The sequence below is a fragment of the Hibiscus syriacus genome, unplaced genomic scaffold, assembly GCF_006381635.1.
Source record: "Hibiscus syriacus cultivar Baekdansim isolate YM2019G1 unplaced genomic scaffold, ASM638163v2 tig00117000_pilon, whole genome shotgun sequence".
Taxonomy (NCBI): Eukaryota; Viridiplantae; Streptophyta; class Magnoliopsida; order Malvales; family Malvaceae; genus Hibiscus; species Hibiscus syriacus.
The window spans coordinates 192,923-205,178 of record NW_024063516.1 but is presented as its reverse complement, the minus strand read 5'-3'; the positions used below and the strand labels follow the sequence as shown (position 1 = coordinate 205,178).

Genomic DNA, 12,256 nt, shown 5'->3' with positions numbered 1-12,256 from the left:
TGGTAAAACGGTTTTCTTCAAAAGAATTTGAATGGCCACACCAAAATGTGTCGGCACATTTATACAACCTATAATATCATTTTCTACCTATAATATTTAATAAAAGTATCGACATTTATATTTTTCCTTGAATATCTATTTCTACCTGCAATCGGTCCCAAATGCTTCCTTACTCCAAAACCCCAAACAACACATAAAAAACCCTATCGCGATTACTGTAATAATAAAAAATTAGGTTTTCGACAACATACTTTTCGATTCGACTGCAGCAACAAACAAACTTCGCTTTAGAAACGCCTTCTGAAATGCAGCAACAATTACTCTTCGATTTCAAAAACTCGTCCGTTCTATCTTTTTTCAGAGGATATTTAGCTATGGCCTTTATATTTTCATCGGATATGTTATTTATATTTAATCGATACAAATACAAAAGTGTCGATACTTTTATGTCAGGTGTCGATACTTTCGAAAGGATAATTACCTATTTCTTTGAAAGTGTCGATAATTTATTACACGTACTTACGAAAGTGTCGACACTTTCAATATATCCGGTATCATTTTACCGGTTTTATCATTTTGTTACCGGTTTTATCATATTTTTACCTGTTATATCGTTGTGGATCGATATATTTTTTTAAAGTATCGACACATTATAGGCGCTATAACTGCTTCTCTTTTAAATTCACAAAGTGTCGATCCTTATATAACGTATCGACACTTTTAAATTTACCGGTTTTATCATTTTGTTACCGGTTTTATCATATTTTTACCTGGTATATCGTTTTGGATCGATATATTTTTTAAAAGTATCGACACCTTTTAGGATTTAAAACTGCTTTTAAAGTTATGTAATTTATGTTTCAATTTATTTAATAGTGTTTCATGTTTTCCACCTACAATATTAATTTAATAATTTAATTTACACAAAATATATTTGATTGTTTTGATATTTTATAAATATTATTTAGAATTTAAATTTAACAATATTAACCAAATATAATAATAAATATGTTTTCAACAGTGAAATAAGTATGAACACTTTTATAAAAATGATATATACTTTTTTGAAAGTTATGTAATTTATGTTTCAATTTTTTTAATAGTGTTTCATGTTTTCCACCTACAATATTAATTTAATAATTTCATTTACACAAAAAATTATTTGATTGTTTTGATATTTTATAAAATATTATTTAGATTTTAAATTTAACAATATTAACTAAAGATAATAATAAATATATTTTCACAGTGAAATAAGTATGGACACTTTTATAAAAAGGATAGATAATTTACAATATAACAGGTAAAAATATGACAAAACCAGATTCATTATGACAAAACCGGTAAAATTTACTTGATATGTTAAACGTATGGACACTTTTATAAAAAGGATAGATACTTACCGATAACCAAAGTTTACCGGTTACCAAATTTTTTAATAGTTTTTCATATTTTCTACCTAAAACATTATTAGTTGTCAACATAATAGGTACCGCTAAACCGAATTTATTAAATACATTTTAATGTATCCGGTAATGCTGTATATTAGCCGTATATTAACCCGTCTTTCCTGAGACAATCCCTAAATAAAGGAGGTGCAAAAGGAAGAAACTTTAGAACATGACATGACATGCCCAATCTTTTTCTCCAAATTCCAGAAACATGCAGTAAAAGAAGTGATTTCGTGAAAGCTACCGTCGCTCTACCTGTCATCGCTAAGGGCATATGATATGGCTTTTGGATGGTGACCAAACTGTGTAATTAGGATGTCTTTGGGGGTGGTGTTTGTATCTGAAAAATTGAGAGAGGGAAGACTATGGTGGTTTGGGTATATCCTTAGGCAACAACCGTTGGATGCGGTCAGGAGGGTAGAGTCGATTATAGTCGACAGTGCCAGAAGGAGAGGACGACCAAGGAGGAAGTGAGCAGATTGTTTGAGAGCTGATTTGAAGGATTTAACACTTACCGATGACATGACCTCTGATAGGAAAGTATTAAGACTTAAGACCATAGTAGCCGAGTAGTATGGGTCACAGCCATAGGGTGTAACATATCTGTCTTCTTTTTAATGCCTTTGTAGTAATTTTCTATGACTTCTACTTTTATATGTTTCTGTCATTGAAAATTATGAAGGCTTAGAACTAGGGTAACGGAGTAGTGTTGCCTTAGTTTAGGTTTTAACTCATTTGACTTTATTCCTTCTCGTATCTTGCTATTTCTGACTTCTGTGCATCATTCTCTTCATGTTCCCTCTTTTTAAATTTAGTCGGGACTTACGTTTTTGTCGATATTCAGAGATTTTTACGTAGGGATTTATTTGCAAGGATTAATTCTCATTACAGACGCGCATATGAAGACTGCATATAAATAATGTCCAAGACTTCTACTTTTTATATGTTTCTGTCATTGAAAATTATGAAGACTTAGAACTAGGGTAACGGAGTAGTGTTGCCTTAGTTTAGGTTTTAACTCATTTGACTTTATTCCTTCTCGTATCTTTCTATTTCTGACTTCTGTGCATCATTCTCTTCATGTTCCCTCTTTTTAAATTTAGTCGGGACTTACGTTTTTGTCGATATTCAGAGATTTTTACGTAGGGATTTATTTGCAAGGATTAATTCTCATTACAGACGTGCATATGAAGACTGCATATAAATAATGTCCAACTATATATTTATTTATTTATTTATACATGTATTGTATTTTATCTTTATTTTTAATTTTCTGACTGCAGAAGGTCTTCCACAGAAGCTGCTCTCAACCTGGCGTTGGGGGCAACCTACTACCCTACCTCTCCCTTACCCCATTGCATATGGGATTAGAGTTTTGTTGTTGTTTGTTGTTGTCTCTTAGTAGATTTGTTAGAAAAATAAATTTTAAAATGTTGTTGTAGGATTATCTCGCATTCTGTAAAACGTGTTTAATGTATCTCGCGTTTTATAAGGCGCGAGACCCCATCAATTTTTTCATATAAAATCATTTAATATTAGATAAAAACAATAATAAATGCATCAAACTTACTTTTAGTAAAACATGAGGTCCGACTTCACTTTTTGTAAAATGCAAGATAGTTTAGGGTTATTGCGAGGGTTGTTCTTACAAAAATTATAAAGGGGTTTTAATATAATAACGGGGACCATACTTTTGCTTCCAAACCTAAACTCAGTTGTTCCTGGGGCTTTTAATTATATATAAAAATAAACTATATAAATTTATGAGGTAGTGCACATCATATTTGTTTTCGAATGCAGAGTAATAAATTTGGTACTTGGCGTGAAGAAATTGAAAAAAGATGTTACTCTGGAAAGTATTATTCCCATTCCTTGAAACAACCAAGGAATGAATTTATAATAAGAGTTGAGTTTTTTTACACGAAAGATTATCAACTTTAGGTATAATTTAAAGGAAAACTCTATAATAAAATGCACTACCAATGCTACACATTGATATGTACCCCTATTATATATATTAAAAATTTAAGGGATCTAAAATGCAATTAGTCCTATTCAAATATTGGTTTATTAAATTAATATTGATTCCTAAGTCCTGCCTCTTTTTAATCTATTTATTACCATTGTCTTATGTGATTTTAGTCATTTTACAGTGATCTTCAAAGGGAAAGTATAGGTACAAAATTTAATTTCAAATAAGGTTAATTGTACTTTAAGACCTCCAAATTATATATATATATATATCGATGTGTTGTATTAGGAATGTATTCCAGTGTATGATATTTGGTATAAAATAATCATAAATTATAAGTTTTCTAAAAATGTCTATTTAATTGTAATAAAAGTTTTAGATGCTTTTTTTATTATTATAAGGTAAATACAAGATAATATCTATTCATAAACAACTCTCAGTCTTTCGACATGAATGCCCACGCTCATAGTATCTATAGTGTTGCGGAATACGGCTATCGGATAGAGCAAAATCGCAACTGATAATTTGAGAAAATAAAAATAAAGATAAATAAGACACAAATTTTACGTGGAAAATCCTTAAATAATATAGGGTAAAAACCACATGCAACGATAGAAGAATTTTACTATAAGAAAATAGGAATTACAACTTCTCTCGATCTAACAATGATAAAACAATAACAATTTTCTCTTGATAAAAAGGAGAAAACAACTCTCAAGAAAACTCTCTAAATTCTCTAGTATTGAGAGAAAGCTAGAATGATTTGGGTTTTGAAACTAAACGAGTTAGGGTATTTAGAGTTGAAGCTTAAGGACTAAACTTATAAATACCATAAAGTAAAAGGACTAACTTTGTGATTTTACCATGCCAAAATTTAACATTTTCGGTGCTTACAACTTTCGGTGCAACAACTTGCACCGAAAAACCAATTTTCAACATATAGTGCACGAACCCAGGTCTTAAAGGAATAATAACAATTCCTTTACCACGGAAGTCACTTGTTTCATGCAATTTTTAGATGCTTTTATAATTACAAATCCAATACAACAACAACAACAATAACAACAAAACCCAATTCCCATATGCAATGGGGTAAGGGGGAGGTAGGGTAGTAGGCTGCCCCCAACGCCAGGTTGAGAGTAGCTTCCGTGGAAGACCTCCGGCAGTCAGGAAATTAAAATATAGATAAAATGCAATGCATGTATAAATAAATACATAGTTGAACAGTATGCATATGCAGTCATTAATATCATTAATATCATATGCGCGTTTGTAATGGGCAGTAATCCCTGCAAATAAATCCCACCGAAAAAATCTCTGCATATAGACAGAAACGTAAGACCGACTAAATTTAAAAGAGAATGTTACACAGAAGTCAACGATAGCAAGCCTAGTTCTAAGCCTTCATAAATACCAATAACAGAAACGTATAAAAAGTAGAAGTCATGGAAATTACTACAAAGACATTAAAAGAAGACAGAGATAATACACCCTAGAGATGTGACCCACACTACTCGACTACCCTAGTCTTAAGTCTCCATACTTTCCTATCAGAGGTCATGTCCTCGGTAAGGGCTAAATCCATCAAATCAGATCTCAAGCAGTCTTCCCACTTCCGCCTTGGTCGTCCTCTTCTTCTTGCACTGTCGATTGTAATCGACTCTACCCTCCTGATCACATCCGACGGTAGTCGCCTAAGGACATGCCCAAACCACCATAGTCTTCCCTCCATATCCCACAGTCCTACCGCATGTCCATCGAAACATTCTCATTTCTGCGGCCTCTATCCTCCTTACATGATCCTTCTTGGTTGCCCAACATTTTGATCCATACAACAACGCTGGTCTTATTGCCATTCTATAAAATTTTCCCTTAAGTTTTAGAGGCACCTTCTTGTCACACAAAACTCCAGTAGCGGCCCTCCACTTTAGCCATCCCGCCTTTATACGGTGTGTAACGTCATCTACACCCCCATCTTTATGTATCATAGACCCTAGGTACTTGAAATAATCCTTTGAGGGGAGAACGTGTCCTTCTATGTATAACGCTGGTCTTATTGCCATTCTATAAAATTTTCCCTTAAGTTTTAGAGGCACCTTCTTGTCACACAAAACTCCAGTAGCGGCCCTCCACTTTAGCCATCCCGCCTTTATACGGTGTGTAACGTCATCATCTACACCCCCATCTTTATGTATCATAGACCCTAGGTACTTGAAATAATCCTTTGAGGGGAGAACGTGTCCTTCTATGTATACTTCTACATCTTCATCGTTTTGGTCCCCACTGAAGTTTGAACATAAATACTCTGTCTTTTCAATATTGATCCTTAGACCTTTTTCTTCCAAAGCAGTCTTTCAGGTAGCCAGTCTACTATTCAACTCAGATTTTGTTTCAGCAACTAGGACAATGTCGTCAGCGAAAAGCATACACCATAGTACACCGTCTGGTGTCGCACAATAGATGTCGTCCATAATCAAAGCGAAGATGTAAGGGCTAAGAGCCGACCCCTGGTGGAGTCCGATTTCCACCGGGAATGCCTCGATGTCGCCAACTGTAGTCCTGACGTGTGTAGTAGATCTACAATACATATCACGAATCGCCCGGATATAAGCAGTTGGAATCCGTCTCGTTTCCAAAGTCTTCCAGATCGTATCTCGGGGAACGCTATCATAAGCCTTCTCAAGATCAATGAACGCCATGTGAAGATCTCTAGACTTTTCCCTATATTTCTCCATAAGTCGTCGAAGTAGATAAATCGCCTCCGTGGTAGACCTGCCTGGCATAAAGCCAAATTGGTTTTCCGAAACCCTAGTAACTTGTCTCAACCTAGCCTCTATCACCCTTTTCCATAGCTTCATGGTATGACTGAGTAGTTTAATACCTCTGTAGTTACCACAACATTGGGGATCTCCTTTATTCTTATAGATTGGTATCACCGTGGACTCTCTCCACTCCTCTGGCATCTTGGCAGTCTCTAAAATAATATTAAGATGTTGGTCAACCACTTAACTCCCTCTTCTCCTAGGGCCAACCACACAGTGATAGGAATTTGATCAGGACCGACAGCTTTGTCCCTTCCCATCTTTCTAAGAGCCATTTTGACTTCCTCAAACCCAATCCTACTTGTAGGGCAGTCATTGGCCGTAGTATGATGGTCGGCTGACCCATAAACGGTACTATCTCTACAGGGAGAGGCACCGTCATTAAATAAGCCAAAGAGGTAAATACCCCAAACCCTATTAATATCATGATCTTTCGCTAAAAGAACACCATTGTTGTCCTTAATAAACCTAATGCTACCTAGATCCTTTTTCCTATTCTCCCTAGATTTTGCAAGCCTGAAGATGTCGTTTTGTCCTTCCTTGGTGTCTAATCTCTTGTACATTTCCTCGTATGCCTTATCATTTGCTTTAGCCACCGTTTTCTTGGCTCCTTGTATCTTTGTTTAGCTCTCGACCTTTCTTCGTCGTAATTGCATTATAGAAACTCCTTGAAGCAAGTTTGCTTTGTCTTCACCTTAGTTTGGACTTCGTCGTTCCACCACCACGATTCTTTATGTTCCTTGGCCTTCCCTGTCGACAACCCCAGAGTGTTTTTGCCCATCTCTCTGATGGAATTTGCCATATTTTTCCATAACAAATCTGCATTATTTGAGTTTGTAATTCCAAAACTTGTATTAGACAAAACCTTACTCCTAAAGTCATCAGCTGCATGCAACTTCTTCCAAAGGATCCTAGGTTTACCCAGTTTAGCCCTCCTATGAGTGCTCCGCCCGTGCGATACGCGGAACACCAAAACCAACAATTTGTGTTGTGATGCACATGTCTCTTCAGGGGACACCTTACAGTCAATGCAAGCCCATCGATCCCTATTTCGAACCAGGATGTAGTCGATTTGGGTACAATGTCCCCCGCTATGAAACGTAATCAAGTTCGCATCTCTCTTATTAAATAAGGAGTTAGTGACCACCAAATCGTGTGCAGTAGCAAATTCAAGCAACGTACGTCCCTCATCGTTCCTGCTACCATAACCGAAACCCCCATGAACACCGTCAAACCCGTCGGTTGCACTACCTATATGGCCATTGAAGTATCCCCTATGAAAACTCTTGGGTCCTCCGGAATGCTCATAAGTACATCATCTAACTGATCCCAGAAGCAACGTTTCTCCCCCTCCCCTAGGCCAACGTGTGGGGCGTACACTGAAAGAACATTCACCACTTCTTCTTCTGTAATAACCTTAATCATCATGATCCTATTCCGGTATCTACAAACTTCAACTACATTTTCCTTGAGCCTAGAGGATACCAAGATACCCACCCCATTTCTAGCTTTATCTACGCCTGAATACCACAACTTGTACCCATTACACTCTCTGGCGCGAGCCCCTTTCCACCTAGTCTCCTGAATACATGCAAAATCTATTTTCCTATTATTAAGTATGCCGGTCAGCTCCATAAGCCTAGCATTTAATGTGCCTACATTCAACGAGCAAACTCTAAGTCTAGTCTCCTTGTCACCACTATGTCGAGCCCTCCCCCTATACGCCTCATGGGCTCTAAAAGAAGGACATGGCCTCAAGTAATCATCTATAGTCGAAGCTATGAGAAACTATGAAAAATGAATCCAAAGAAGACAGAAGATGCAGCAGAAAACGCTAGAGAATTGAGGGGTACTAAAAAGCCTAGTTGGTTATATATTATTTGCTTTGTTTCCAACTCCGAACCGTTGATGTTTGTAAGATGACATACCAACTCGCTTTTTTCCCAAGTCTGATTTCAACTCGAAATTTAAGTTCAGTTAGATTTTATTTTTGAAACCTGAATTCGATTTGAAATAAAATAATATTCCATTTAAGTTTATATTAAAGTTTAGGCCTGTTTGACGATTCGGTTGTTTAAGATTCCGATAATAAGAACGGTTGAAATGTTAATTCACAAGGCAACTTCTAGCGCACATGTGAAGAAACTGAACCAGCCTTATCTGAGTTTTAATGAGTTTTAAAACCGAATAATTACCACATGCTGAAATAGTAACGGCAATATGAACCATTTGGTTCTGAAAATTGATAAACTGATAATAAAGCAAAGAAGAGTTGTTAGTGGCCACTTCTCTAACCAATTCAATGCTTCGTAGTTTATCTGTCAACCGCCGAAGCCTGAAGGCCTACGATCATCGGATCAGCCATCCATAATGGCATGTAAAACCTACAATGAACAACCTTACTAGCTATCTAGAAATCAAGAAAATAACTTCATTTCTAGACAACTTTGAACTCCCAAAACTCCACCTTTGGATATCTCAGTACCTAATAAATTCCAAAACTAAGCATTTACATTTTAACCAATTCAAAGTTTATAACAGTCATGCCCTACCCAAACAAAAATGTAAAGGGCAAAGGTGGGTCAATGGAAATTGAATGCCTATCCTGTTGATGATATTAGCTTGAACAGGGAAGCCTCTAAATTTAAGAAGCTGAGACTAGGCTCCTCACAGACCCTTAACAAAAGCATATTCAGTGAGTGATAAATTTCTATGATGTAACAGACAGGCTCCTCACCTCATGCCAGTAAGCGGGAACTCAATCTTTTCGATATCTTATCCAAAATCCCTTCTTCCTAGAAGAATCGTTCTCAGATAGTGATCTACCCCACCTAGACCCTATCGAGAAGTGGCGTTTCAAGAAAGGCTTTGACAAGGAGCTTCTCCGGCTTGAACTGAGTTCCAGCTTTGGTGCTTTTCCTTGTTTGGTGTTTTCTACGTGTTCAATATTATCACAACCACCATCAACAGAACTATCTATAACTCTATTCTTGAACAACTTCAGATGTTTTGCCTTCAACTCTGCTTCAGCTTTTAATGCTTTTCTGCACATCTTTGAGACCTGTTTTTCTCCAACCATACATATTGGACAGGCTGGGTCATATCTGTCAGCCTCTGGTGTCATTATCTCCAAGCATTCAGCATGATAAACATGTCCACAGACAAGCACAGAAACCACTGAAATCTCATTGCTACTCCATGCGGATCTCTCAGCTACAAGCTTTGAGCAAACACCACAAGTTCGCAAATCTTTGGTTGGAGAATATGAGAATCTGCTGCTACATCCATTTATCTTGCCATAACCAGAACCTAAGTGTTCACTCTCAAAAGACCTCCTTTCTCTTCGAGAAGAGGCCACAAGCTCTGAAAAAGTGCGCATGGACCAGCCATCAGAAGAGCCACCATAAGACCCAGCTGTAAAGTCATTGCTACATCTGGAGAGTACAAAAGATGACCTTGCTTCAGACATTGAATAATTATTTGGTGACTTCAATCCCAAGATTCGACTATCAGACACCTGCCTCAATAGCTGCTGCCCAGGTGAACAGCGAGCCCGTCGTGATGGGGTTAAATTTGGAGGAAGAAAATGAGCATGTCTAGACGAAGTATCGGATATTGGTGGTGAGAACGATGAAGGTACACAAAATGAAAGTTCTGGTGTAGATGAATCAATGATATCAGGCAATTCTGCCAAATTCTTCACCTGAAATGCAACCAGGAAAGGTATTTTAGCCATCAGAAGAATAGGCTAGTGTATCACCACAAGTCATAGGAAACACACACAATCATAAAAGGCTATTCAAGTAAAATCAATATCAGCTAAATCAAACTTACGTCAACTGAATAATTGCTTGCTCTTGATATCTCTGCACCAACAACGTAAAACAATATCAAACACAACAGAAACAAATTACAAAATAGAGGGAACAGACTGCCAGCAACATTACTCAGAACAGTATTGGGAGAAAAATGATTGACGTAGACAATAACATAATGAAATGCAACTTGAATATACATAAACATGTTTGCTTTATATTTATTCGACCATGCTACTCTGCACTTTAAAGGTTAGGGATTATCAACAGCCTCGTTGGTAGCCAGCAGTATATGGGATTAGAATACCATTGTAACCTTTTGCATTCATGGGCAAAGTTACATAAATTACATGATATCAAAATGGAACAATTGACATAAAACAAAAATTTCCTAAACCCCCATGCATAATCAAAATAGTGATACAAAAAGCTACCCCTTTAGGCTATTTCAATCGGCAAGTGATTTTACCTGAAGGAGGGGTCATCATATTCCCACCCATTCCTTCATGGACTGGTGATTTTTCAGAAGTGGGAGTTCCGAAGGTCTCAATCTCAAGTGGACTTCCTTGATCAGATAGATTACCTCTATCAGATCCTAATGTCCCTTTTATCTCCATGCAAACATTTCTGCTAGTTCCATTAGACACCTGATAAGAAGGCCCATCAATTTCACCAGCTACACGCCTTCGGTTATCTTGGCAGAAGCTCCATGATGGCGAGCACCTCACATTTCTGCGCAAAGTCCCCATGTCCTCTGTTTGGGAGGGTTGTGTCCCTTGCGGAAACACAACAAGCGGATCCCATGATCACTGAAATACCCCCTAAAAAATTATTTTTTACAAAATTGCAACACCGATCCCAGCTATGAACTCAAGGCAAAATATTGCATAGATGATAAAACCAGGAATTTCCTGTAAAAAAAATCACAATTAAACATTGCAAAGATTGATAGAATATACAGCTTAAACCAACTTATCAAACTTAAAAGATAACTACTTCAAACTTCCGCAAACCACAACCGACTTGCTAAGTTTCATTTTCTAAGAGCAATTTTACAATTTCATTTCATTTGTCCAAGTCCAAGATCAAAACCTGGGGTCAAATTTAGAGCTAAAATTATTCTTTATATAAAAGCCCAAGAAGATCAGTTCTTAAGGGGAAAAAAAGCAATTAAAATAAGAGCAAATTACTTGAGAGTAGTATACATTATGTTATATTCTCAGTTTGAAGTGCTCGTGGAGATCAAGAACAAAACTAAATAATAGTAGAAGTGAAAAATAGATTAGTAGCAGATAGCAAGTTAAGATAAACAGTAAACGCGAAAATTCCAGCTAGTAGAAAGAATCATCCTCAACTACTTTAATTAAGCATTACCTAGCTTTCTCAAAAATTAGAATAAGAATAAGAATAACGTAAACTAAAATATTTAATTCAAGAATATTTGCATAATTAAAGCCTTCAAAGTTCAACTATTTCAAAGCATAGTTTTATTGTACACTTTATCAAAGAAAAGGCATAACCCCAAAAATTAGTCTGCGTCACATTTACAGTTCTACCAAAAAAAATCATTCAACATCCACACAAAAGCTCAAACGACAAAATAACATTAATTTTTTGTAGGAAAAAAAAAGGAACTTACAGATTGAAGAAGCAGAGAATAATGAAGCAGAAGAAAAAGAGAGAGGAGAGATTTGAAGGGCGACGAAAAATTCAAGGCAGATAACGAGGAAGGGGACGATGAGAAACAGGGAAATAATGTGTGAAAAGGAAAGAGGCGATTTTCCCGATAAATCACCTTATGTACCTTTATTTTCCTGTCAAACACTGTTTAAATTATATTTTTTAATCTAACACTTTTTATATAAAGGCACGTCCCTGCACCTCACTTTACGTCACGTGAAATAAGACGTTCTCCTGCACGCGCTTTACGTCAAAAGTGTAAAAAATTCAAATGTTAATTTTGTAAATATTTTAAATTGGTGCCTAATATGTAATTAATTTATGTTATGATAATATTTGTGTAAAAACACTAATTTTATTTGTGATATTATTTTTAATAGTTAATAATTTTTATTGACTTTTAAAATTAATTGTTTAAAAATATTAAAATAAACTTTTAATTACAATTGAGAGATTAAATAAATTATTATTTATTTTTTTAAAAAATAAATAAAAATACAATAAAAAAGAATTAAA

At 35.9% G+C, this 12,256-nt stretch overlaps 1 pseudogene; it reads right to left on the bottom strand.

Moving 5' to 3' along the window:
• Positions 1–8,632: 8,632 nt before the first annotated feature.
• On the bottom strand, positions 8,633–11,777 carry LOC120194674 (annotated as a pseudogene).
• Between the last annotated feature and the right edge of the window lie 479 nt (positions 11,778–12,256).